At 39.7% G+C, this 25,690-nt stretch overlaps 1 long non-coding RNA gene across 1 annotated transcript in view; it reads right to left on the minus strand.

Annotated features, from left to right (window-relative positions):
• The window catches only part of LOC135320578 (uncharacterized), a 49,293-nt gene that overhangs the window by 10,380 nt on the left and 13,223 nt on the right, over positions 1-25,690 (minus strand). Inside the window, exon 5 of the long non-coding RNA XR_010379781.1 lies at positions 3,326-3,423. This is a non-coding gene — a long non-coding RNA (uncharacterized LOC135320578). The remainder of the gene's footprint in view (positions 1-3,325; positions 3,424-25,690) is intronic.

Here is a 25,690-nt window from a genome sequence, read left to right on the forward strand (position 1 = left end):
CTGGAGAAGAGAGATTTTCTCTTTTAAATATTTGCATTTTCTTACTATATAGTAGTGCGTACACACGGTGGAAAATGTAGAAAGCATATAAAGTAAGAAAATTACAGCCATACATTATCTAAACACCAAAGGACAGTGCTATGTCATGTTGGGAATTTAACCATTTTTCTTAATATTTTATCATAAAATTTCCCTAGGGCAAGTTACTTAACCCTGAAATTGTACTAGACTTTTGTCAAGTACAGAATAACATTCCCAGAAATGACCCCAACATCAAAATAGTACGTGAGGCTGGGAAGGCCATAGGGCACTCAGCTTATTCTCTGAGTCCTACAAAGAATGCTGTTAATTCACTGATGTTACTCATTCGATGCCTGTGAGTCACTCACTCACTCAGCTGGCTCGGACTGAGACCTACTTTATACCAAGAGCCGATCCAAGTGCTGGGGAGACCCCAGAGAGAGCCTGGATCACGGCATCACTGTCCTTCTTCATTTGCTCCCAGAATCCTACTCAACATACCCACATGGGATTGGGGGGTGGAGGCAGGTGAGATATGGTAAAATTCATTTCATTATGTTCCTTTAGACATATTTAAATAGCATGAAAATAGTCACTAACTTTGATAAGTTTTTTTTTCCCTTCCTATGTATTTTTGAGGATGGGTATAGTTTTGGGGCAGCAAGAGTAATTGATAGATCTTTAGTATGTTAGGATTTTATATGAAAAATTAAGAAGGAAACTGGCACCTTATACAAAGAGAAGAGGCAGTGAGGAAAACACAAGCCACCCTCGAACTTGGCTACCATTCAGAATTTCTGGTATTCAAAAAAGGGAAACATAATTCAAAATATTTTCCCTAAATATTTTAGCCCAGAGTAGAAACACATGTAGGCAAAGTTCAGCTCACTGGAACCTACAACAATGTGCTTACTTAAGCGAAGGTATAAACAGACCACAGATACTATAATGCATCCTTTACTTTAAACTAGTTCATGTGAGCAAGTTTCATTTCACATGAATTGCTCAGTACCAATTTAGGAAATATATCCTTCTTGATTGGTAAAAATAGCTCACTGATAACCAGATTCAACAAAATTTAGTGTTAAATAATTAACCTATTTCCTTCAGGAAATGCTTTTGAGTAATCTGAGTTAAGTATTTCCTCTATCTGATCTATTTCTTTTCACAGAGAAAAGTAGTATTACTTGCACATGAGCTACTTTTACTCCTCTGGAGAAATCTGACTGTGAGCTCAGGGTAAGAGTTGTCTACTGCACAGTAGGGAAAAAAAAGATTCACTTCACAGCAAAGATCAGAATCTTTTTTTTGAGGGGCATGGTGAGCTGGGGGACAAGGGAAATGCCTTTGTTTAGAGACAGACCACAGTAATCCATCCTGAAGCTGAAAGATGAAGACCTTGTGAAGAAATGTGGAAGGACACACTGACACACAAATGTGTTCACTCTGCAAAAACAGAAAGAAGGAAAGAAAAAATAATTTAACTGCCATATAAAGAGAATGGACAGAAAATTGGTAATAAGGGAGAGTGAAGGAAAGTTAGGGAAGGGAGGAGAAACAGTGAAAGGGAACTTGGATGCGGTGGGCAGAGTAGCAGGTTTCTGGAGCTTACAATGAAGGATGATAAGAAAAAAAGTAAAGTTTAAAAAAGTTACAAAGTTTAAAATAGTTTAAAAATTAAAAAATGAAGTTAAAAAATAATTTTTTTTATAGTGGCATGGAAGATTTTAAAATGATGGAGGTTTTTATTTCAAAATTCAAGTTGTTTGAGTTTCTCCTCCATGCTCCAAACAACAGTAAGACCTGCTTGTGTAATTGGTTTTGGGGGACACCACAGAGAGTGGTGAGCAATGCAGTTAGGTTGGCCAGGAGCAGAATGATTTTGTTGAAGGCAAGACAGAAGAGAGATCAACAGTTTCATGAGGACAGAAACTCAAAGCCAGAAATTATCTTAAAAAGCTTAGTGTGGTGGGCAGAAAAATGTTCCCCCCCAATATGTCTATGTCCTTATCACCAGAAAATAGGAAGAGGTCAGTTTCCCTTGCAAAGGGGGTCTATGATTTCAGATGCGGTTAACGTTGCTAACCAGCATTCTCTAAGAGAGACGAGCTGGATTATAGAGGTGAGCCCATTGTAATCACCAGGGTCATTAAAGTAGGAAGAGGGAGACAGAAGAGGGGAGAGAGGAGAGGAGATTTGACCACAGGATCAGAGTCAGAGGCACACAACCATGCTGACCTTGAGAGAAGGAAAAGAGGTCACAGGCCAAGAGACGTAGGTGGCCTCTGGAAGCCAGAAAAGTCAAAGATACAGTTTCCCCTGAGGCCTTCAGAAACAGCCGTGCCAATATTTTGACTTCAGCAGGCTCCTGCGTTCAAGAACCCTACAAGGTTAAATTTGTGTTGTTTAGTGGAGACTATTTCTTTTTTCTTCCTACTACCATGTCATTTGGGGATACTTGTTACAAAAGAAAGTGAATACACTAAGCTCCTTGAAATGTTCAGAAATTGCAGATAACACTGGAATGTCCACTTTGATATGGGATAGGGCTTATGTGAAAATCCAAAGGACAGTGTGACCTTTGCTAACATCTGCTTTTCTCATTTTTAGGAAGAGAACAGTAAGTCAAAACCTCTGTAGTTATTATTTTAGACAAGTGTCTCTTAAAACATTATGTAGCCCTGTGCCTTAGGACACCAAGAGAGTCTCTGTTCTTAGAAGAACATGAATTCCATGAGATAGGGTCTTACATCTGAGTCCCACAGTGGTCTCTTATTGGCAATGAGAACTTGGGCAAATCATTTACCCTCTTTAAGCCACAGGATCTTCATTTGAAAAGGAAGATAAGAATAAGGATTGTTTGGGTGATTAAATTGTACACACACACACACATATATGTACAACATTTAATACAGTGACTAACACATACTAGGCACTCAACAAATTCCTGTTATGGATTTTTAAATGCATGTATAAAAGGAGGAGAAAGTTGCGGGAAGTTGTGGGAAAACTTAGTTCATGGCCCCAAAAAGGGCCATCTCTCAACGGGCTCTGATCAGTCAGTCCCCAGTGATGGGCTAATAAGCAGAAACTATAGCACTTGAGGATTTAATTTAAACATAAAAAGGAAGGAATTTAAACATAATTATTAAACAGGAGGTATGTTTACACTGTTGGCTGGATCATCTTATCTGGAGAGCTTTAATAAGCAGAGAGTCTCCCCTGTTTTAGAGATGGGCATGCAGGAAAATTACTTGGATGGGTGGGCTGTTCTCACCCCAAGATCACATGACTTAGTACTCACGGAAGTAACACCTCTTGTATGTTATTCCAGATGGACTGTCCTCCCATGATTATTGTCAGCTGCATCATCAGTTCAAGGAGACAGCCACCTGGGTCACACTGGAATATTAGAAAGAAAATCTCATTTAAATTTTAGATAGCTCTAACATGAAATAAAGTCATTATTTTATGCCTAAAAAAATCTAAGGAACAGAGAGTAAAGACACTCTTCATTGGGCAACTAAGAGAAAACATGAAACAGGTTAGACTGTCCGAACACAAAGCTGTATTCACACGTCTTCATTTCTGTATTTTCACAGCCAATACACCAGATCTCCAGGATAAGTCACAAATCTGCCATTAAAGAATGTGATGTAGAAACACGAGGAGTAGTATTTGACAAACTGGAAGAAGAACACCTTCATGGCTAGGTTGTTCCCACAGTCAGTCTGGTCCTTGGGATCTCTGCAGCTAGAATAAAGAAAAGTTAAGTCTGTAAAACTGTGAACAGCTTTGAGACCATAATCAAAGCCACGGACACATGAGTTAACAAGCTAAATATGTATATATATATATATATATATATATACACAATTCACACTTTTTTCATATAAGCTGTTTTGAATTCCTTAAAATAACTACTATGTTAATTCCAACTGTACACACTGTTGTAAGAGTTTCTCCCACTATGAATGCAATATCACACAAGGCAAAAAAAAAAGTCACCCGTTCCTTAAAATTTATAAGCACAACAGTATCCAATGGGCAAGAACTGTCCTCTGTCAGGTGTAAGTTGAAAGAAAGCTACTTCTACACATCCTGCTAAGTGAAATTCTCTTGTCTCCCTGAACGGCAGGAAGGTAGGACTATTGAAGAAAACAAACAAAACACTGGGCAACTTGCTAGAAGCATTTGGGGAACATAAAACATCCTGCTAGTTCAAAATTTGAATTGGTCTTAGTGTTTTCAGAAGATGACCACTGAGCAGACAACTGGGAGAACGACCCAGCCACATGCAGTGTGTGGGAAGCAGTTAACTAGGGCCGCTAAGCCGCTGGCTGGGATACAAGCCAGAGAGAAGAAACATTTGTTATAGAAGCCACAGCTGATGAGAATGGAGCTACACTAACAGGAACAGCATGGGGGGAGGACACATAACAGTGTGATTACTTGTCCTCTCCGTAACGCACAAGCAAATCTGCCACTGGAACCACGACCCTCTTCCACTTATTTGCAATAGAGAGACTATTTACTTTCAACAATAGGGTACATGATCTAATGTAATTGAAATTATTATTAAGCACTGACATATTTACACAGAGCTTGGACATTCTAAAGCTTTCTTTGTCCCTTTTACTAATGCATAGCTGCAGCTAATTCACTTCTCATATAGGCTAGAGAAAATACGTTTACACTTGAAGTTTTCTAAAGACTGTAATGTACTGGAATTGAAGTGCCTAAAAGATAAAGTCTCTGTTTTGACCTGGTTCTAAAACTGGTGTAGAAATGACCTCAGCTGCAGAAGGAGCTTAACAGACTCAGTCATCTTGATTGCCACTTTCTCATATATGGCGTTCAGGGTCACGATGATGTTAAAACTGATGAGGGAAGCAGTGATGGGCGTGGCCCACCTGCACAGTCAGGTACTTCTGGATTGGGTCTCTTCCATTCAGGTTCTTGGGAAGTTCTGCTGAAAATACAATGAACACTGAAAGTCCGTAGACAATGATCCCAATAACTGAAGCAATGGTCAACAGGACCTGACAACCCAAAAGCCCAGCAGCATAAGGCTCACTAATGATCATATTTTTACACAGAAAACTTGCCCCCAATCTACGCTTAAACAGACAACATGCACGTGCTGTAAACCTCACATAAACCTGAGAAGTGATGTAAATCGCATGTAAATGCCACAAGAGACGTGAATATCCGGCATGTTAAATTTTAGGGGAGGAGGAATGAAGGATGTCAAAAAGAATGAGTACATCCACTAATGTAACATGCTGACAGCAGGAGCAGCTGTGTGCAGGGCATAAGGAATATATGGGAACTCCACTTTCTGTGAATTTTTCTGTAAACCTAAAACTGCACTAAAGAAGGAAGCCTGTTAAGTATATCTTTAAATGGCTGAAAATGGAGTAACTGGTGGCATGTTCTTTTGGAGACAAGTCTGTGATAGCAGAACCAATGAAAGTATCCCTTCTACATCTATAGAATTATTTAGGTTATGAACTAGTTGTAACCCATGAAGGGGATATGCTTCCTTTCAAGGGAGAACCTATCACTGATTCAGGGGTCAGCAGGTGCTAGCTGTCATCTTCATTCTGAATAGGACCAGTGAAGCTGTGGACATGCCCTGAGGGAAATAGTGGAAGTGACTGCAGGTCTCTGCTGATGAAAGCTTCACATGCTTTTCATACTCCTTGAGATCTTAAAATGGCAGGTACTCCTACTCCCTGCATTTGCACAAGATTCATGTCCCTGATCCATTGTAGTTCTGACTGTGTGGACTCAAGGGCAACGGGAGTGTCTGAAGCATAATTTGCACGTGGCTGGTAAGGCTTCAGTTCCTCACTAGGCAGGTATTTTTCTGCCCACTGAATAATGCACATTAAAGGTACCATTTTTAAACTGTTTTCCTTCCATCTACCTTCTTGGTCATAGTCCAGAAGCATGTACTCAGGGTCCCTGGCTGCTCCTGATGGCTGCCCCAGAGAGAAAGCTACAAAGAATGTGAATTTCAAGACTAGGTGAACCACATCATGTTATTTACAGTAACAGCGGGAGGCTGGCTTGCACCTGCAGGGGAGAGCAGATGGAGTGTTTACAAGCCCCTCCTGGAGCCACACTCCTGCATCTGGATCCCAGCTCCGATGCTAGCTGTGGGGCCTTGTGCAAATTTCTTAACTTCTAGGGGCTTCAATCTCCTCACCCATATAATGGGGGGATAATAATAGCAATTTATAGGACTATTGTGATGAGTCAATGATTTACTAATTGTGAAAACAATTAGAACATTAACCACAGGCATGTGAAAAACTATACCTAAGTATTAGCTACGAATATGGTGACCAAAGTCTTAAAAAGGTGTTTTTCTTAGTTTTTAAGCCATCACTTTGTAGAGAAAGCATTTTATTTTCTCCTCTACTCTCTTTCATCATCCTTTACTTCACAGTAAGTCTTCATGATTGTGAAAGGAATAACTTTTTGGTGTGTGTGTGATTAAATGTGAAAATTAGTTAAGGCTGTGAAAAATGTATTATACAAGGTATATTAAGCCTTCCTCTCTTGTACAGCACATATAGGCTATTTAAATACTATGCATTTTTAAAAAGTCTGCATAATAATTTTTTAATTATGTATTAAGTAAACTTAATAGTTAAGATTCTTTAAATGCTTACTATTGCTTCAGCACACATCTATTTTTCTAAATCCTCACAATCACCCTGATGGGAAGGTAATATTATATCTCTTTTACAGATGAGGAAATAGAGCCACATGGAGATGATGCAATTTGCCCCAAATGAAGCAACTATTAAGTGAAAGAACTGAAATACTCAAAGAGCCCAAAGACACACTAACTGTAGAGCACTGTCTACTACATGGTCTGTGAAATCAATTGTAATTCATTTCAGAACTTTTACAAACTTGACACATTTCCATTTTTCTTCCAAGCACTTAATGGGTTCAATATTTCTTATGAAACAGGAAAGCTTTCCATTCCCCTTCCTCAAGTTTCTTCTTATTTATCATCTTTTCTGATCATAATTTTAACATTTGCTCATTAAAGATAATTTGAAAGTACTCAGTACTGGACAGAACTGTTGTCCTGGATCTGTCCCCAGTCTTAGAAGAGGGCCCAGAATTTGCTTTAGGATAAATAACCTCCCTTTTGTTTTTAGTCCTGTGATTTAAGCTCGATTAACCCACTCTTTCTGAAGCACCAGAGGTAGATCTCAGTTGGTTTAAGACAAATAATACCCCTCATTGTATTGGCCTCGCACATGATTGGAGAATTGGCAAATAACCCAGTAAGAGCCACTATTATGTGAGGAGATACGTGCTTGTGCCCATGTGAATGATAAGCTTCCTCTATCAAGAGAGGAAGCTGCCAAAGAGACCTCTCTTGGTTTGGATGGATGATCTGGGATGCTGAGTGCCTAGAAGCAGCATGCTGAGACATCATTGGACACAGAATGAAGACAGGACAAGACCAGCCCTTGACATCATCTGGGCTACAGTATCTCTCCTTGACTGAAGCCAGACCTCAGATTTGAGGTTTTCATTTACAGGAACCAATAAATCCCATGCATCCCAATTTTTTGGGTGTTGTTTAAACACATTGGAAATTGATTTTGTCACCTACAATGAAAGGACTCCAACTCTGAAAATGAATAAAAAATAAAATAAAGAAAATGCTTCTACCTATAGACATAATTCCTTCAGAAGGGTACATTGTTTGTATATTACAAATCATTTTATATATTAATTTTATTCTCAAGCCTATCGTAAGTGTAACACTTTGACATGTCATAAAATATTTTCATGGACACACTTTTTCATGGCTGCAAACTATTCTACTTTGTGAACGTTTGGAAGAATATTTTGGCTGAGATTTTATATATATATATATACATATAAAAGTATGTCTGTGACTTGCATCCGTACTGACTTTTCCCTGCCATTTTGAAATACTTCCTGATTAAAAGTTTTTCAAAGCTGAATTAGTTGATTAAAGCATAGGAATATTTTTGACTCTTGATATCAACTGCCAGACTGCTTTCTAAGAAAGCTTGAGGAGTACACCAGAAATTAACACAGCATTGTAAATCAACCATACTTCACAAAAAATATCCAGTAACCTAGGCATGGGATTGGTGATCACTGGCATTTCATCCTCATAAACAGAGCTGTGTCACTTGAGAGGTGGAAAACTACTTCATTTTGATGTGCACTGAGTGAATTACCATTGGAGTGTGACATCTATTTTTCCTTTGTGAATGTGTGTTCCTTTTCTCTGCCTTCTACGCTCCTGAGATTTTTTGATGTTACCTTTGAAGTGATCTGAACTCTCTATGTATTGAAGGAATTAGCCCCTTGTTGGATTTGTAAACAAATAACATCCTCTGGTGTTTTGTTTAAAATTAGGATGCTTCTGATGCATGGAAATCTTTGTATACTTTCCTCAGAAACTTACTGCTCATCTAGAGTTTGTGTAAACATCCATATTTATTTCTAGTTTCTTTCTAATTGTGTAACTTTTTAAATGTTTCTGGAATTTATCACAATATATGGTTCACTGTATGATTTCAATCTTTTCTTTTCCCCCCAAGTAGCTAACGAGTGTTCCATTCACTGAATAACCTTTATTTATCTCCCTGATTTGTAATGCCTTCCATCTCTTATATTAAATTATTATTGATATCAGAGCCCATATCTGGACTTCCTGTCCTATTTTCTAATCTGGCTATTCTTGAACTACTAAAAGTCTCATTATCTTATTAATTATTATATTACTAATATGATTTTATTCACAATAAACCCCAAATCAATTTTATAACTTCTGATATTTTGGAGATATGATCTTTTAATCTAGAATCATGTGATTAAAGCATCTTTTATATCTTTCAGTAGTTTTTACTTTTATTTTTTGATAGTTCCTACTATCCTTTTCTTAGGTTATTCTTAGACATTTTACCTTGGTTATTACTCTTGGAAAATTTTAGAAATCTTAATGCCTCCATCTGGTCTCTTAATCAGACCCTGGAGAATCCTAAACCACTGATCTGATTTGAACAAATGAGGTGAAAAGAATAGGGGGAAGCACTGTGAGCAGAAGAGACTGTGGAACCTCCAGAGTGGAGCCCTGCATTGGCTCAAATGTTCTCTGGAAAAAGTTTTCTCTATGAGACTTCATAGTTCCCAGCTTGATTTTCAGTTTTCTCAGGATTTCACATTAGATTTTAAAAAGTTTGTGGCAGGTTCTTACCCAGAAAAAGAGCACTTGCACAACGGGTTATATGTATAAACTTTCCCCAGGTGGTAAATGGAAAACTCTCTTCTTCCTAATTAAAAAAACAAGTTAAGTCAATCAAGGGATTACAACAATGAAATGACTTTTCTCCTAATTGGTCAATAAATCCTAAACATAATTTAAAAAAAATAATTTTCAGACATAGCCTCATTATTTGTAATTGCATGGGTTTTTTCCTTTTTTTTGTTCTTTTCTTTTCTGTTAACGATGTCAAACAAACAACAAAATACGTACAGTGTTCATTTTAATACTATTTTTTGAAAATGCATATGTGAACGGTAAACTATTTCCCTGCCATGGTCTGAGCTTGGGGGTCTGGGTACCTGACGAGGCCTGAGCTTGCCTTAGATTTCAGAAGTGACGGTAGTGACAGCATAGAGTCCGTGCAGGACAGAATGTTTCACAGGTGTCGGCAGCTAACTGGTCTCCACTGTGTTTCTTGGTTGAGCTTTATGTGTTAATTAGCTACAACTATGAAGTTTTAGAGTTTACATTTTAGAGTTTATATTTCGAATTTTTTTAAGAGATGAAATCAGTAAGAATCAAGATTTACCTGGATTATAAAAACAGATATAGTATAATAATAGCTGTCCCTAAGTACATGGCCCTTCCTCTGTGCCAGGAAGTCTTCCAAGTAGATTCTGTACATTACTTCGACCCGTCATTGACACAGTCATGAAGAAGCAACCCTCTTATTCTTATTTTATAGGAAACTATGGCACAGAGAAGTTAAGTTGTCCAAGATCACTCAGGAAGCAAGCTGCTGTGTTCAAATATGAATTTAGGCAACTTCATTCCCAAGCTCTCACTACCACAATGCTGGCCTCTCTAAACAATGGAGCATACTTTCGCAAGTAAAGTAAAATGCTTCAATTAAAAAACTAAACAAAAAAATATTAGGCAATTTTTTAAATAAGGAAGTACGATAAAGTGAAATGAGTTTTCATCTTCAATTTTTCAACAAGCATGTTCTAATGAAAATTTAAACTTATTAGCTGGCAATTTTAAATTTAAAATTGGCAGTTTAAATGACCAAAAAACTTTTCTTCAGTATTTTTTGTATGCTGCCAATATGATACGTTTTTGTTTTTCAGGACTCAAAAGCATTATGAACATCTAATTTTGTCTAAGTTTCAGCTTTCAACTCTGAATGTACAGTCTTTTACCAACATAGGCTTTGACCCCCATCTTCAGTTGTAAACAATGGGAAATATTCATAATGGGGATTATTAGAAGCTTATTACATTGTAAAAGACAAATGTCACTTTCTATTGGTAGCTGAACCTCATTTTTTTCCATTTATAAAAAGAGGAGTTTTACCTGCTCCCTCCAGAACTTTTCAGTGCCAACATTCTGTAGATCTGTGATTCAATTTATTAAATCTATAGTTGGAGACATTTTCAGATGCTCCTAGTAAAAGCATTTTCTTTCCAAGAGTTATTCATGTTCACAACATACTGTCCTGCTGCTGCTGACTGCAAGTACCATCAGCTCTAAATTATCTCAGCTGATGGAAAGAAGCAATAATACAGATGACTCAAAAAATCATCTTTTCATAGCTCTGGAACGTTGATACAAAGATATATAGTTTTATTTTTTTAATTTTGCAGCAGGAGTGGCAGCAATAAATTTACATTTCCAATTATATAAAATGCCTAGCTCAAACACTGCTCAAACACTGATGGCATCTCAACAAATGTTTCCCTGCTTCTCCTACCCTTTCTCTGACTTTAGGATGAGAGTCATGCTGCTTTGTGCACATCCCAACCGGAAGTGGGAGCAGTGACCGGGACTTAGTTAAAGACAAAGGGGCACCTAGTCTACGATGAAAAGGAGGCGGCAATAATGAAGGCACATGTGAAAAAATGGGAGTCAACTATAAAAACCAATGTGTCTTTCCTCCTACATCTATGTCATAGCAGCTAATTTATATTTTGCATTTATTTATTGGTGTTATGAAAGGATAAAAGTCAATGCCTCTTTTCTTATACACTTATACCAGACTTTTTCTTTTCCCCCTTTTTACTGTTACTATGAATGAAGGACCACACTTCTCTTCTGTGTACACCATTCCAGGCAGTGCTCCTTCAAATTGGCTGCACATTAGAATAACCAGAGGAGCTTTAAAAACTTCCCTATGCCAGAATGCACCACAGGCCACTAAGTACCATCTGAGTTAGCAGTGATGGAATCCAGGCACCAACATTTTTTAAGGTACCCTGGTGATTCCAACATGCAGCCAAGGCTGACAAGCCCAGAAGTAAACAGACTAAAGTGCATCTAAACAGCGCCTGCTTTTCCTGGGTAATCTCATCTGTCTCCACGTGGGGACACCGCGCCTCCTATTCTAGCTGGACTTGTTCTTCCTGTTCAACCGTGTCCCATTTTTACTCAAGTTCTGCCTGGCGCCGCTTCCAGAACTCCAGAAGTAAGGTGACTAACAGAGAGAGAGAACAGCAGAATGTGGATCTTCAGTGATGACTGATGCTTCAGAAACCAGTACTTAATATTTATTACCCTTAACACTTTGGTAAACGGTTAATAAAATCACATTTATTTATAGGCGATACTAAAGAGAAACATGAGTTAATGCCTTTTTTTTAAGAAAAAAGAAAATGTAGATTATTTATTGAACTTTTGGAAACAGACTAGCTCTCTAGCTCATGAAAAAGGTATTAACGTGATGGTCAGACGCAGGTGACTGTGTCTGATGCTAAAGTACCTGCTACCAGCACATTATGCCCACTAAAAACACAAATATCAGGGGGATGGGTATAGCTCAGTGGTAGAGCACGTGCTAAGCATGTACAAGGTCCTGGGTTCAACCCCAGTACCTCCATTAAAAAAGAAAATTAAAAAAAAGTAAAATTAACTGTCACAATTTAAAAGCAGTGCACGGTCCACCCTCCAAGCCTTCTCCTCACATCCCTGTCTCTTCTGTCCAAAGGACCTGAGGGTGGGGAAGGGGATAACAATGCTTTAGTAACCCTTGCATTTCTATTTTCCACCACCCCAGTCACACAAAATTAAAATAATATTCTTAAATATGGAAAACTGCCATTTTCCTCAATCTTCGGTAAAGTAATTTTTAGAAATCGTCAATCTGTTTTAAGACTCGTAACTTCAAATAGTAGACAAAAACAACATGAAATGTTTATTGAAAAATGTGGCTTCAGGGTAAATCCCCTAAGCCCTTCTTCCAACCAGACTGTTACCCCTAGGCCCTAACTCTAGAGAAATTCCAGAATAACCACTGTTCCCTCCACCATTATACCTGAGTCTCTACCATGCCCTGAGAATAAAGAGAAAAAAGACACAGTCCCTGCTTCCGGGAGCTCCTAGGTGCACAGGACTCATCATGAAATGATGGCTGAGGAGGCGTGTTAAGACGTCTTGGATAACAGTCAGCAGTGGGTGCTCGGGGCAGAGAGCCGGAACTGTAGCCAACGCTCTCCCAGAGGAGGAAACCACTGTGGTGAGTTCTGAGATGCCCTAGAAGTGATCAGGTGAAGTTATAATGTTAAGGCCATTTCTCCCTGGGGAGCTGCACATGCAAAGGAGGGAGGCCAAAGAGAGCCAGGTCACTTCCAGGAACTGCAAATAGTCTAGAAGTGAGAACAGGGTGTGGGAGGCAGGTGAGGCAACCAGGTGGAGATCACAGGTGCACATCACACAGGACTCTGTGTGCCTTCAAGGTAAAGGAGACATGCAAAGTGATCTAGAAAGAAAAAAGATAGAGGCAGGGAGACCTATTGGCAGGTTCATGTGAAGGCCTGCTGAGGCCCCGCTAGGAGGAGAGAGAAGAAAACATTTCAGCAGGTGGACGGATTGGCCACAGATGTGATGGAAGGGCAGGAAGAGGTCAAAGATGCCGGCCAGCTTTCTGGCTTTGGCAGTGTGCCAAATTATAGTGCCATTTCCTAAAACAAGAAGGGCAGGAAGAGGAGCAAGTCGTGAGAGGAGACAACTGATTCAGTTCTGGCTGGGTGCCTGTGGGCTCCAGGAGAGATGTCCAATAGGCAAATAAAAGTCTAGAAATCGGGAGAAAGTTCTAGGCTGAGCCAAGTAGTTCTCCTGCTTCAAGAGGCTAATGGTTGTGAGTGGACAAGCTCACGAGAAGAGACGTAGAGGGGTAGCTCTCACCGTCCTGCACATGGGAAGCATCTGGGAGCCTTTAAAACATAGTGCGCCCCAGCCTGGTGTGGGGCCTTTGTACTGTTTATTGTTTTTTAAATACTTTCCTTTTTTGGGGGGGTAGTTAGATTTATTTATTTTAATGGAGGTACTTGGAATTGAACTCAGGACCTCTTGCATGCTAAGCAAGTGCTCAGCCACTGAGCCATACCCTCCCCACCATTTTTTTGTTTTTAGACATTAGCTCTACTGAGCAGTCAGGGTTGAGAATCAACCTGTAGAGAGCAGAGAGCCTTGGGGTAGAGATCAAGGAGAAGCTTCCCAGAGCCCTGCAGACCCCAGCAAGGGCAGCCGGAGATGCAGGGAGCCTCGGATGGGCTGTGAGGAACGTGAACTCAACACTCCCCAATGACAAACATGTTTCAAGCACCCACTTCCCAGCAGTGTTTCTTCTGAGTTTACTAATTTTCCAGTAATACTGGGTGAGAATAGAAATAATCTGGACAAAGGGATCAAATTCAAATGCTCGTTCTGACCATTCTTAGCTGCGTGATTACTGATTAAAAGGTTACCGGTCTGCCACGTGTAAACTAGGGGACCTAGAACCGTGCTCGTGGGCTGCTGTGAGCGTAATGAAATGACAACTATAAAGGCACTCCTGACTCTCAGAGGTAATTGCTACTATTGTCCCCATTTGGGACACCAAGAAACAGAGTCACAGAAAGCTTCAAACATTTGCCCAAGATGAAGGTTAGTGTCTGGAATCAAGCCAATGACTTCGTGGATCCAGAGCCCAGGATCTTCTTATGAATAACACGGCACTGCCCAGGTTCCCTGCTCCAAAACCCGCCTCCCTTTGGCTCAGTTCCATGGGCCCTGCGCTGCACAGATGTCGTCACTGCCTGCCTGCCCGCCCGGTGTCTGACCCCGGCACTGCTCCCTCCATCTCACACACCGCTTCCTTGGGCACACCAACCCTCACGAGGCCATTGCTGTGGGTACTCGGATGTTTACACGGAAACGCAGGTGGCAGCCCAGCTTTTTGCTATAGATGCTGCTGTCAGTGGAGGCAAAGAGCTCACAGTTGGTGGCGGAGGCCACTTCTGGTATCCTCCTTGGCTGGAGAGCTGGATGGAATCCAGTTTCCCTCTGCAACTTAGACATCCAGCATGAGAGTTATGTAAGGCCATCTGGCCTCTCAACATAGAAATGATGCCCCCGCAGTCGTACTTAACATTGTAATCTCCTGGCTCCACCAGGGAGCAGAGGCCATGGCCTGTTGTCCACCAAGTTTTGTTTCCTTGCACAACAGCTACAAAGGGGTGAGTTAACACCAGACCAGAAAATCTACAAAGCCCTCGTGTACTATTTCCTGACACTTGCAGGTCACCCAAATACCCCAGATCCTCCAAGTAAACAACTAGTAAGAGGAACTGAGCTGGCTCGTCTGTCAGATCCCTGATGGCAGGACGGATTTGTCCTCTCCTGCTCTCGGGATCTTCCGTTCTCCTTCTGTGTGCCCTTCCCCGATTGAAGGAGACTGTTCTTTGTTTATGGGCTATGGAGTATTTGTGGCTGTCTGACGAGAACCTTCGAAACTAGAGCTCTTGGTGAGAATGGAAGCATGGCACCCACGTCTCATGAGCTCAGCTACCGAACAGCCTCATCTAGCCAAGACTGTGGCCAACACCAGGGGTCCACGCTGTTGAGTGTTGGGTCTGGAGAGCAATGCCTCCACCACTGAGAAGCTGCCCCACCACTTGTGCCCTTGTCCCCATCCAGGGGGAGGTGACGCATCCATGGGGTGAAAGCCTTGAGGGCACTAGGTGACTGTGGACCAAGCTGTGACTGGCTGGTCCTGCCCCCCAAGTGACCCATGTTATCCTCACATGCAGAAAATCCCCAAAGAGACCCCTGCTTGAGGGAATGGGTCACCTATAAGCCAACTGTCCTCGGGCCACCTAAGAAGCAACACAGTATACACAGTGAGCCACCCACTCACTACAGTATCCAAGGCTCACAGTTCCCTCATGTGACACAATGTACCCCCAGCAAAAAGAAGACCGTTACTTTGTAATTGACTTGAGAATTCTACTGAAAACACTGCCTTCCACCTTCCACTTATGAAGTTCTTTCCACTGTGTCCCCTGCTCTGCAATTGTGCAATCAGTCCAGAGCTCCCTCATGAGAAAGGAAGGAAGGGGCCGGGCAAATCCAATAAAGGAATGGCACAGCCTTTAGCACCAAGATGGTGGAAAAGTCAACTCCCAGTAGATCTTGAGCTTCAATACACACTCACCGAAATACAGCAGGATGTTAAATGGCACTCCCACAGGTCCCAGGACAGGTTCAAGGCTGACCATAAAATGTCAAAGGGTGAGTGGTGGCCCAATTTCTGGGAATCCCAACACCTTTCCCAAAGCAGTTGGAATATTCCTCCCACTTATTAGCATATGAAGATACTGAGTGCATAAAATCTAACAATCCCACACCTCGTGGTTGCTCTCTCTGCTGAGATAGACAGCCCACACACTGTCTGTGGAGTGTGTATCTACTTTTACTTTAAACTGGAGAACCCAACCCCCATGCCTCATGGCCTTTCTGTTGCCTTCTGAAACAGCCCACTCTGTCTATGGTGTATATATCTCTCTGAATAAATCTACTTTTACTGAACTGTGGCTCTCGAATTCGTTGCTGGGCAAACCAAGGACCCACACTTGGTGAGGTGCATCCCAGGGACCCAAATACGACCTGGGATATGGCCATCCTCTCCCCCACATTTTCCTGTATCATACATTCCTTCCCAAAGGATCTCACCTTGTGCACTCCAAAATAGACAGCACTCATGTGTCCTGACCAGGATCTGCTCCTGTGTGTATCATTTCTTATTTCCACTAGAACATCAACTTCAGGAGGACAAGGATTTGGTTCTGTTCACAAAGGAAGCACCAGCACATCACAGGTGCTGGAGAAGTATTAGCTGAATGAATGAGCTTTGGGAAGTCCTGGGATTTCCACCTGGAACTCCTAGCCTCTTGGGTCCCAGCTGACTACAGGTGCTCCCTGCTACTCATGGCTGACCTCTTGCCACCACTCTCTGCTCTGCCATCACCTGAGCTGGGATGAGCTGAGATGGGCACACACCCCGGAGAGCATGGCGCATGGTTCATGCCGTTACAACACACTCGCCCCTTGACTGTTAGAGGTTACTTAGGGTGGACAAACTGAAGGCAGCACCATGTGCACCGCCCTACCCCACAACTCACTTGAAGCACCAGGACTGCACACAGGGGAAACGCTGGCCCTTTGCAACCTAAGGAGAGGGACTATGGGTGAGAAGAGGGTCTCTGTCAACTAACAGTCTCTTTACAAGCCCAGTCTTAGGAAAGCTCTTTAAAGATACTTTTTGTATCATCCTTGTGTTTCTGTAATCCCTCTAGATTTTGTCATTTTAATCTACACATCAGAAATACAGATATTCTTGAAATCTCTATTGATTTTCAATGAAGAAAATCCTCAATTTCCTACACTGCTAAGAAAATTACTGCACTTTATTTAAAAAAAGCAGCTTCCTTTCATGACTTCCTATCTTCAAACACCTAATTTCACAAGAATCAGTGAAGCAGGACATGAAAATCATGCTATGCTTTATCACCTACAGGTGGGCAGGGATGAAATGAATGAGTACTGATCTCATGAGACGGGTGAGGGTGAGGAAGGACCAAGGATGAGAAACCAACATTTTCTAACCCATTACTCTTTTTCAGAGTCCCAGACAAAACAGTGTGATTGTATCAACTAAAACAAGAATATCTGCACCCTTCTAAATGCACGCTACAACTTTACTACTACACACGGCACTCTGTCAGTGACCTAAAGGCTGATGACAGCCAAGAAATTTGCAGGGATCTTATTCTGTGCTCATCCCTTTTTGTCTTTGGAACCTCAGGATATTTGCCTCCTCTCCCTGAGTGTCATTTTCCTCATCCTTCAAATGGGAGTGTAACAGTCATTCATTTGCTCAGGGTCTATTCGACAACTGGAGACGGCTTATGAAAACAACAACAACAAAAAAAGCAAAACAGAAATTCTGATCTGTGCTGTCTTCCTCCTCCTCCCTGAACATGAATGGCATCTTTCACTGAATCCCGAACTTAAGGAGTAGTTCTGATGAGGAAGTCACAGGACTGCCGTGTAACTGAGAAATGACCTGGTGTAAAAGAATGAATTGCCAGCAAATCCTCAAAACCCATAAGGGTGGAAACCCTGGGAGCTACAGGCATGGGTGGGAGTTCCTTAGTACCCCATTTCACAAATGGGGAGAATTTTGCAGGGTCCATGAAAGACACAGATAGCCCAGTAAAACCACACCATGTTTTGGAGTACACCAGGGCCATGTCGATGCTGACCTGTACTTCTTCGTGTCCCAGAGCAAGAGTCCTGGGCAGGGTTGACTGTGCTTGAGGCTGGACAAGAACTTTCTGTTCTGTCTCTTTTGCTCTCTCTCTTCCTGCAATAAAACAACTGGTAGGACTCTGGTGGGGAGCAATATACCCACATTCTCTGGCAAGCCACACACCAGGCAGCTCTAGCTGATCTGAGAGAGGACTCTTCAATGAACATATATACATCAAAGTCAGGCAGAAGGCTGCCTGTGACCTTGGGAATCCAAACCAGCTTGTCCTCTTAATCAGGATATTAGACATCTAAAGAAAGTGTGCACCAGATGAAGACGATGCATTAGACAGCGTTGGTGGTTATGGCCAGCAGTATCTAAGGACAAGTCATGCTCTGGCAAATGGGAGCATTTTGGTTGCTTTAAGAGTTTGCTACTGAAGGGCTGGGACATTTCATTGGGCCTTGAATCTCCAGACCTCTTTACTCACAAAGGCAGAAAAGTTAGGTGAGCCAGCTCAGCCTTTATTCCAACTTCCTAACCAAAATGCTATGAGGTTGAAAATATATTTCTCAGACTCTTCTGCAGCAAGGGTTCCAGATGTGGCTTTAAAAATGCCCATCAGAGATTGAGATTTACAAATATTAACTACTATATATAAAAATAGCTAAAAAAACTAAATTTCTTCTGTATAGCACAGGGAACTATATTTAATATCTTGTAATAACTTTTAATGAAAAATAATATGGAAAGGAATTCATACATATATATGTGTATATGAATGACTGGAACATTGTGCTGTACATCAGAAATTGACACATTGTAACTGACTATACTTCAAATAAAAAAAAAAATATATATATATATAATGCCCATCAGCAGCTTCTGAGTGTCACTTAAAGCAGAAACCCAGATGATTGGAGGCAAAGGTGGGTGGAGGAGCTACGTTATTTTGCTGGGGTGGATGCAGCGGGCCTGGCAGAGATCTAGAAGGAATGCTCACAACAGCCACTTACTGATCTGCAAGTGAGTTTTGGTAATAGCTTCCTGAAATCCTCCCCACCCCTCCTGATGAGCCAGGTGTCTGGCGTTTCTCTGGAAATCACTAGGCACAGCCTGGGACTCAAAGGTAAAAATTAAAAACTGCAGTAAGGTAGCGAAGAGGCTGGCAGGACGTGTTGGACAAAAGTAGGTCAGAATCAACAAAGAATGGAGAGGGGATACAACGTGGGCTGAGGACCCTGACTACAGTTGTGGATTGTCTGTGTTAAGGACTCTGAGTCAGTATGAGTAGATGGATTGGTGTGGACTAAAATGGTGGCCATTGTTCAGATAAATATGTGATTTGGACTTTATTAATTAGAGGAGGGATTTTTTTCCCCCTTCAACATTGATCATTCCTAGGGAGCAGAAAAATACTCTGCCACACAACATCTAAGTGCAAAAGAGATGCTACGGGATGGTGGTGGTGTGAAAAATTTTAGTCCCGCAGTTCCAAGGTTTCCTTAATGAGGTTCACAGCAGTTGGTACTTAAAATAAAATAAGGTACTTATAATAAAGACATCATCATATGTACATATCCTTAAAGATACACATATGGTGCTATAAGTGGGCCTGAAATGTGTTCTACATTCTAAAATCCGATGAAATAAAATCAGTAGCTCAATATGCCTCTCGGCTCTATAAACATGATGTAGCTAATGCTCACAGAATACAAGATCAGCTAGTAAATTTGAAATTTGTCTTTTCCAGTGTCAAAGATAATATTTTTTGCTTTACTTAAAAAGCATTTTTTTAATTAGGACTGTCAGTGTCCATTGGTATATGGGGTTCAGTAGATATGTTCAGATGTTCTAGACAGTGAATCAGAGCAAAGACTGAGGTTTAGACAGTAGTTAAATGCCTCACCCGTGTAATCAGCATCCACATATTGCTATACTGAAAATCCTTAAAACTGAGAACTTCATTAAAACAACTAAAAGAAAGGGAAAAAAATAGCCACAGTCTAGTGGAAGATTTGTAACGTGTAAAAATGACAAAGGGCTATTCATGAGCATATTCTTAAAAACCCCTACACTTTAATAAGTAAAACAACAAACGGACAACAGGTTGCACACTTCTCCCTGTAGGAGAAGCCATGCAGATGGACTCTTATTTGAATGGGGCTGGAGCTGTAGAATTAGTTACTCTTGCAAGTAACTCAGTTAAAAACAAATGCAAATGGGATACACTTCTACAATATCTGAGTAAAAATCTTGGAAAACTTACTCCTCTGTTAAGCAATGACAATGGGAAAATTTGTTAAAATTAACCTCTGCAGAACTCTGGAAATTTAACCAAGGCTTCCAGCAATAAGGGGAATGTTTATTTGAGAAAAAATAACAGCTAAATCTCCATAAAGCTAGTCAGTTTTGTCATATCGTAACTTGAACTACCCCCATCCCCGTATCCTCACCTAAATGGTGGCCTTTAAAAGCAACAGTCTCACAATCAAGGAAGGGGCAGAAGTGATTTGAAGTTACCCAAAAAATCCGCCCCCAGAGAGCTGTCACTTATTCACCTATCTCAAACTCATGCTGTGCAAACAGCCTGTCCCCAGAGTGTTTGTGGAAAACAATCAGCAGTGAGTAACTTTACAACTGCATGAGGCAGTGGTACCAGTACAGGCTAATTAGATGCTGACTAGGAAACTTAGAAGGCAAAATTGAGTATTGAGACTTTCTGGGGGTGGAGGTAGGGTTAAATAGCTCCAAAAAATTCTGAGAATTGTAGAAGTCCGTACACATGTGTGGCATATGGCAAGGAAAGATCTGAGAAAATCTTAAGCCTTCAACTCTGGCTGAACTTGAGGTTCTGCATAAGCAAGAACTAAAGGCTACAGAATAGCTGCAGACTGCCTGCCGGTGCTGAGGGCATCCCTCAGCACGCAGGCACACAGCCACCTGGCAACAGCTCAAACGATTGGCTCCAGGCATTGAAAGAATTCACTGTCCAATCATTATTACAGTGATGACAACTAGGCTTTCTGCACACATACAGATCTCATGGCCATGCATGATAAAGAATACAGACTTTACAGAATTTGTTCAGGAAAGTAACTAAATAAATATCTGCAGCAGCAATGACAATGGAAACAATGATAAACCCTGGAGATGAGGAAAATCTGGCTTTCAGATCTGCCATATTGTAATATTTTAAATGTCCAGTTTTCAACAGAAAATTACAAGATGTACAAAGAAACAGAAAAGTTTGGCCATAACACAGGAGAGAAAGTAGTCAATAGAAACTCCCTGAGGAAACCCAGACACTGGACTTACTAGACAAAGACATAAATAAGGAATTACACATATGATCAAAGAGCTAACCGAAACCATGCCTAAAGAATTTAAGTATGTGAACATCTCATTGTACAGAGAATATCAATAGATAAAATTTACATTAAAAACCAACTGGACATTCTAGAGATACAAATATATTGACTAAAATGAAAAATTCAATAAGAGATTTCTCTGTAGATATGAACTTGTTGAAGAAAAAGTCAGTTAATTTAAAACTACTGAGATTATCCAGTCTGTGGAACAGAAAGAAAAAGGAATGAAAAAAAATGAACACTGTGTCAGAGATAGGTTGGACACCATCAACAATACCAATACACATATAATGTGAGCGCCAGAAGGAAGGAGAGAAAAAAAGGGGTAGAAAAAGTATATAAAGAAATAATGGCTGAAAACTTTCCAAATTTGATGAAAACATTAATTTGTACATCCCAGCAGCTCAACAAACTCCACGTGGTATGAACGTAGAGACATCGAAAATAGGCACATCAGACTAAGTGTGTCAAAAGAGAAGAACAAAGAATCTTGACAGCAGAAAGAGAAAAGAGGCTCAACATATTCAAAGGCTCCTCAGTAAGACAGTTGATTTCTCATCAAAAACCATGGAGACCAGAAGGCAGTGGGATGGTATCGTCAAAGTGATAAAAGGAAAATACTGTCACCAAGTATTTTATAGCCAACAAAATGATTCTTCAAAAAAAAAAAAAAGAAGAAATTAACACACTCCTACAAAGTCTGAAAGGATCAATTGCTAGCAGGCCTGCCCTACAAGAAATACTAAGGATAGTCCAGCAGGTGTAAATGAAAAGACACTCACCTGAAAAATAAAGAGCACTACTACATGAGTAAGAAAATAAAACAGTATAAATACAGTATTACATGTACGTGTTTTCTTCTATTTGATGTAAAAGACAACTACATAAAACAATACTTATGAAACAGTGTAGATGCACTTATAAATGCATAAAGGTGTAACTTGTATGACAGTGACAGCATGAGGAGGGGGAGGGAAAAGATTGATATCAAAGCAAAGTTTTTGTGTACTATTGAAATTAAGTTGGCATTCATGTGAACTAGATTGCTTTAAAACAATATGTTAATAATAATCTCCAGGGCAATGGAGGAGAAGGAGGAGGAGGAAGAGGAGGAGGAGGAGGAGAAGAAAAAGATAAAATAAACAACAAATTAAAATGGCACACTTGAAAATGCCTACTTTGTACAAAAAAGTGTAGTAATAGAGCATTGGGGAAATAAAAAGTCATATAGAAAGCAGATAGCAGATGTAACTTCAACCTGATAAGAAATTACATTAATGTAAATGAATTAAATATTCTAATCAAAATAGTAAAGGCAGAAATAAATGGAATAGAGAATAGATGAATAACAGAGAATAATCAACAAAAAGAAAAGTTGGTTCTTTGAAAAGATCAAGAAAATTGACAAATTTTTAGCTAGTACTGAAGAAAAAAAGGGAGAAGGTTCAAATTACTAAGATGAGAAATGAAAGGAAGGATGTCACTACTGCCCTAACAAAAATAACAAGGAATATAAGGGAATACCATGAATACTTGTATAGCCAATAAATGAGATAATCTAGATGAAATGGATAAATTCCTAGAAGGATATGTGACTAAATCTAATTCAAGGAGAGATAGAAAACTCAAATAACCCTACAATAAGTAGTGACTGAAACAGTAATCCAAAACATTCCCACAAGGAAATGCTAGGCCAGTATGGCTTTGCTGGTGAATTCCATCAACTACTTAAAGAAAAAACAAAAACAAAAAACAAACAAACAAAAAATGCTTCACAAACTCGTCTAAAAATAAAGAGGTGGGCACACTTCCCAATTCATTCAATGACACGAGTATCACACTGATACCAAAACCAGACAAAGGCATCACAAGAAAACTAAAGACTATCTCTTATGGATATAAATGCAAAAGTCCTCAACAGAATAAAAGCAAATCCAATCCATTAACATATAAAATAGACCACAATTCAGTGGGATGTATCCAGGTATGCAAAGGCACTTCAACATACAAGTCAATTCATGTAATATGCAATATTAATAGAATAATAGATAAAAACTAGGAATAGAAGAGAACTTCCTCAACTTGACAGAGAACATCTATGAAAAACCTGGAGCAAAGATCATACATAATGGTGAAAGACTGAATTATTTCCTCCCAAAATCAACATTGTACTAGAGGTTCTAGTCAAAGCAAACAGACAAAGAAAATAAAGCCTCTAGATTAGAAAGAAAGAAATAAAACTATTTCAATTCCAGATGACATGATATTATACATTGAAATCACAAGGAACCCACAAAGAAAAAAGAGAGAGAGAGAGAGAAAAAAAAAACTATTAGAATTAACAACATAGTTTGACCAAAATTGTAAGACACAAATCGATATATAAAAAAGTAATTATATTTCTATACAACAGCAGTGAATAATCTAAAAATAAAATGTAGGAAACATTTTCATTTACAATAGCATCAAAAAGAATAAAATACTTAGGAATATTAAGAAAAATATGTGGAATACTGAGGAAAATGTCTGAAACTTGTATATTGAAAACTAAAATACTACTGATAGAAGTTAAAAATGACCTAAAATAAATGGAAAGCTCTTCTGTGTTCATGGATCAGAAGCCTTATCATTGTTAGGATGGCATTTGTCCTCAAAATGACCTATAGATTCAATGCAAATCTGGCTTTTTGTGAGAAATGAGCAAACTGTTCCTAAAACTATGGAAATGCAAGATACCCAGAATAGTCAAAACAATCTTGAAAAAGAACAAAGTTTTGAAGTTTCCAAATTCAAAACTCAGTAACAAAATGGTAATCCATACAGTGTGGTACTTGCATAAAGGACACACAAATAGATTGAGAGAAAAGAACTGAGAGTCCATAAACAAACTCTTACATGTAGCCAGTTAATTTTTCGTAAAGGTTCCATGACAATCCAACGGGAAAAAGTAATTTTTACAAAAATGATGCTGGGACACCTGAACATACACCTGGAAAGAAAGAAAACTGAACTTTTATCTTAACACCATTTATGAAAATTAACTCAAAATAAATCACAGACCTGAAATTATAAAACTTTTAGAAAATGAACAATGAGAAAATCTTCAGGATTTTGAAGTACAAATACTTCTAAGATATGACAGCAAAAGCACAAACAACAAAAGAAAATATATCAAGTGAACTGGACTTCAGTAAAATTAAACACTTCTGTGCTTCAAAGGACTTCATCAAGAAAGTAAGAAGACAATCCACAGAATGGGTGAAAATATTTCCAATATTTTCCCTGATAAGGGACTTTTTATCCAGAATAGACAAAGGAGACTTAAAACATGAAAATACAAAGACAAATACAATTAAAATGGGCAAAGAATTTGAATAGATGTTTCTCCAAAGAAGACATACGAATGGGAAATAAGCACATAAAAAGATGTTCAACATCAGTAGGCATTAGGGAAACAGAAATCAAAAGCACAATGACATGCCACTTCATACCAAATAGGATGACAAATATATATGATATATGATATATAAATATGTATCTATAAACTCGGTAATAAAAAGTGTTGATGAGGATGTGGAGAAACTGGACTCCTCATACATTACTACTGGAAATATAAAATGGTGCAGTCACTTTAAAAACTACTTTAGCAATTCCTCAAAATGTTAAAAGTAGAATACATCCCAGCAATTCCATTTTTTGATATATCCTGAGAAGAACTGAAAATATGTGTTCACACAAAAACTTGTCCATGAGCATTTACAGCAGAATTATTCATCATCAACTGATGGATGGATAAGCAAAGTGGTGTATTTATAACAATGGCATATTATTTGAACACAAAAAGGACTTTGGGTACTGATATATGCTACACCATGGATGAGCCTTGACAACGTCACACTAAATGAAAGACGACAATCAAATAAGGCAGCATACTGTATGGTTCTACTTATATGAAATGCCCAGAACAGGCAAATCCGTAGAGACAGAAAGTAGAGTGGTGGCTGCTGGGGTCTAAGGGAAAGGAAGTTTAGGGAGTGACTTACTAAAGGGTACTGGTTCTTTTTGGGAGTGATGGCTACAAAACCCTGAAATGTACTTAAAATCCTAATGCACAATTTCAAAGGCTGCATTTTATGGTATGTGAATTATATCTCCATAAAGCTGTTACTTTTGAAGCTGAGCCCACATATGGAGCAACTGGCCCAGCACTGACTGCAGCATCTGGAGGGGGAGTGACCCACCCACCCACCACAAAGGAAAGGATCACCTGACCCAGTGTTGGAGGGGTGCAATCTTCTTGCCGAAAGACACTGTGAGCAGCACAGACAAGGGGGCAAACAGAGCAAGGTGAGTTTGTGAAACAGGGCGAAGACACAAAGGCCTCTCAATAAAACCATTAAGAGCACACAGTCTCTAGGAGAACACATCTTTGTTTTTAAAATCTTTTTATAT

Source organism: Camelus dromedarius, unplaced genomic scaffold (genome assembly GCF_036321535.1).
Source record: "Camelus dromedarius isolate mCamDro1 unplaced genomic scaffold, mCamDro1.pat HAP1_SCAFFOLD_197, whole genome shotgun sequence".
NCBI lineage: Eukaryota > Metazoa > Chordata > Mammalia > Artiodactyla > Camelidae > Camelus > Camelus dromedarius.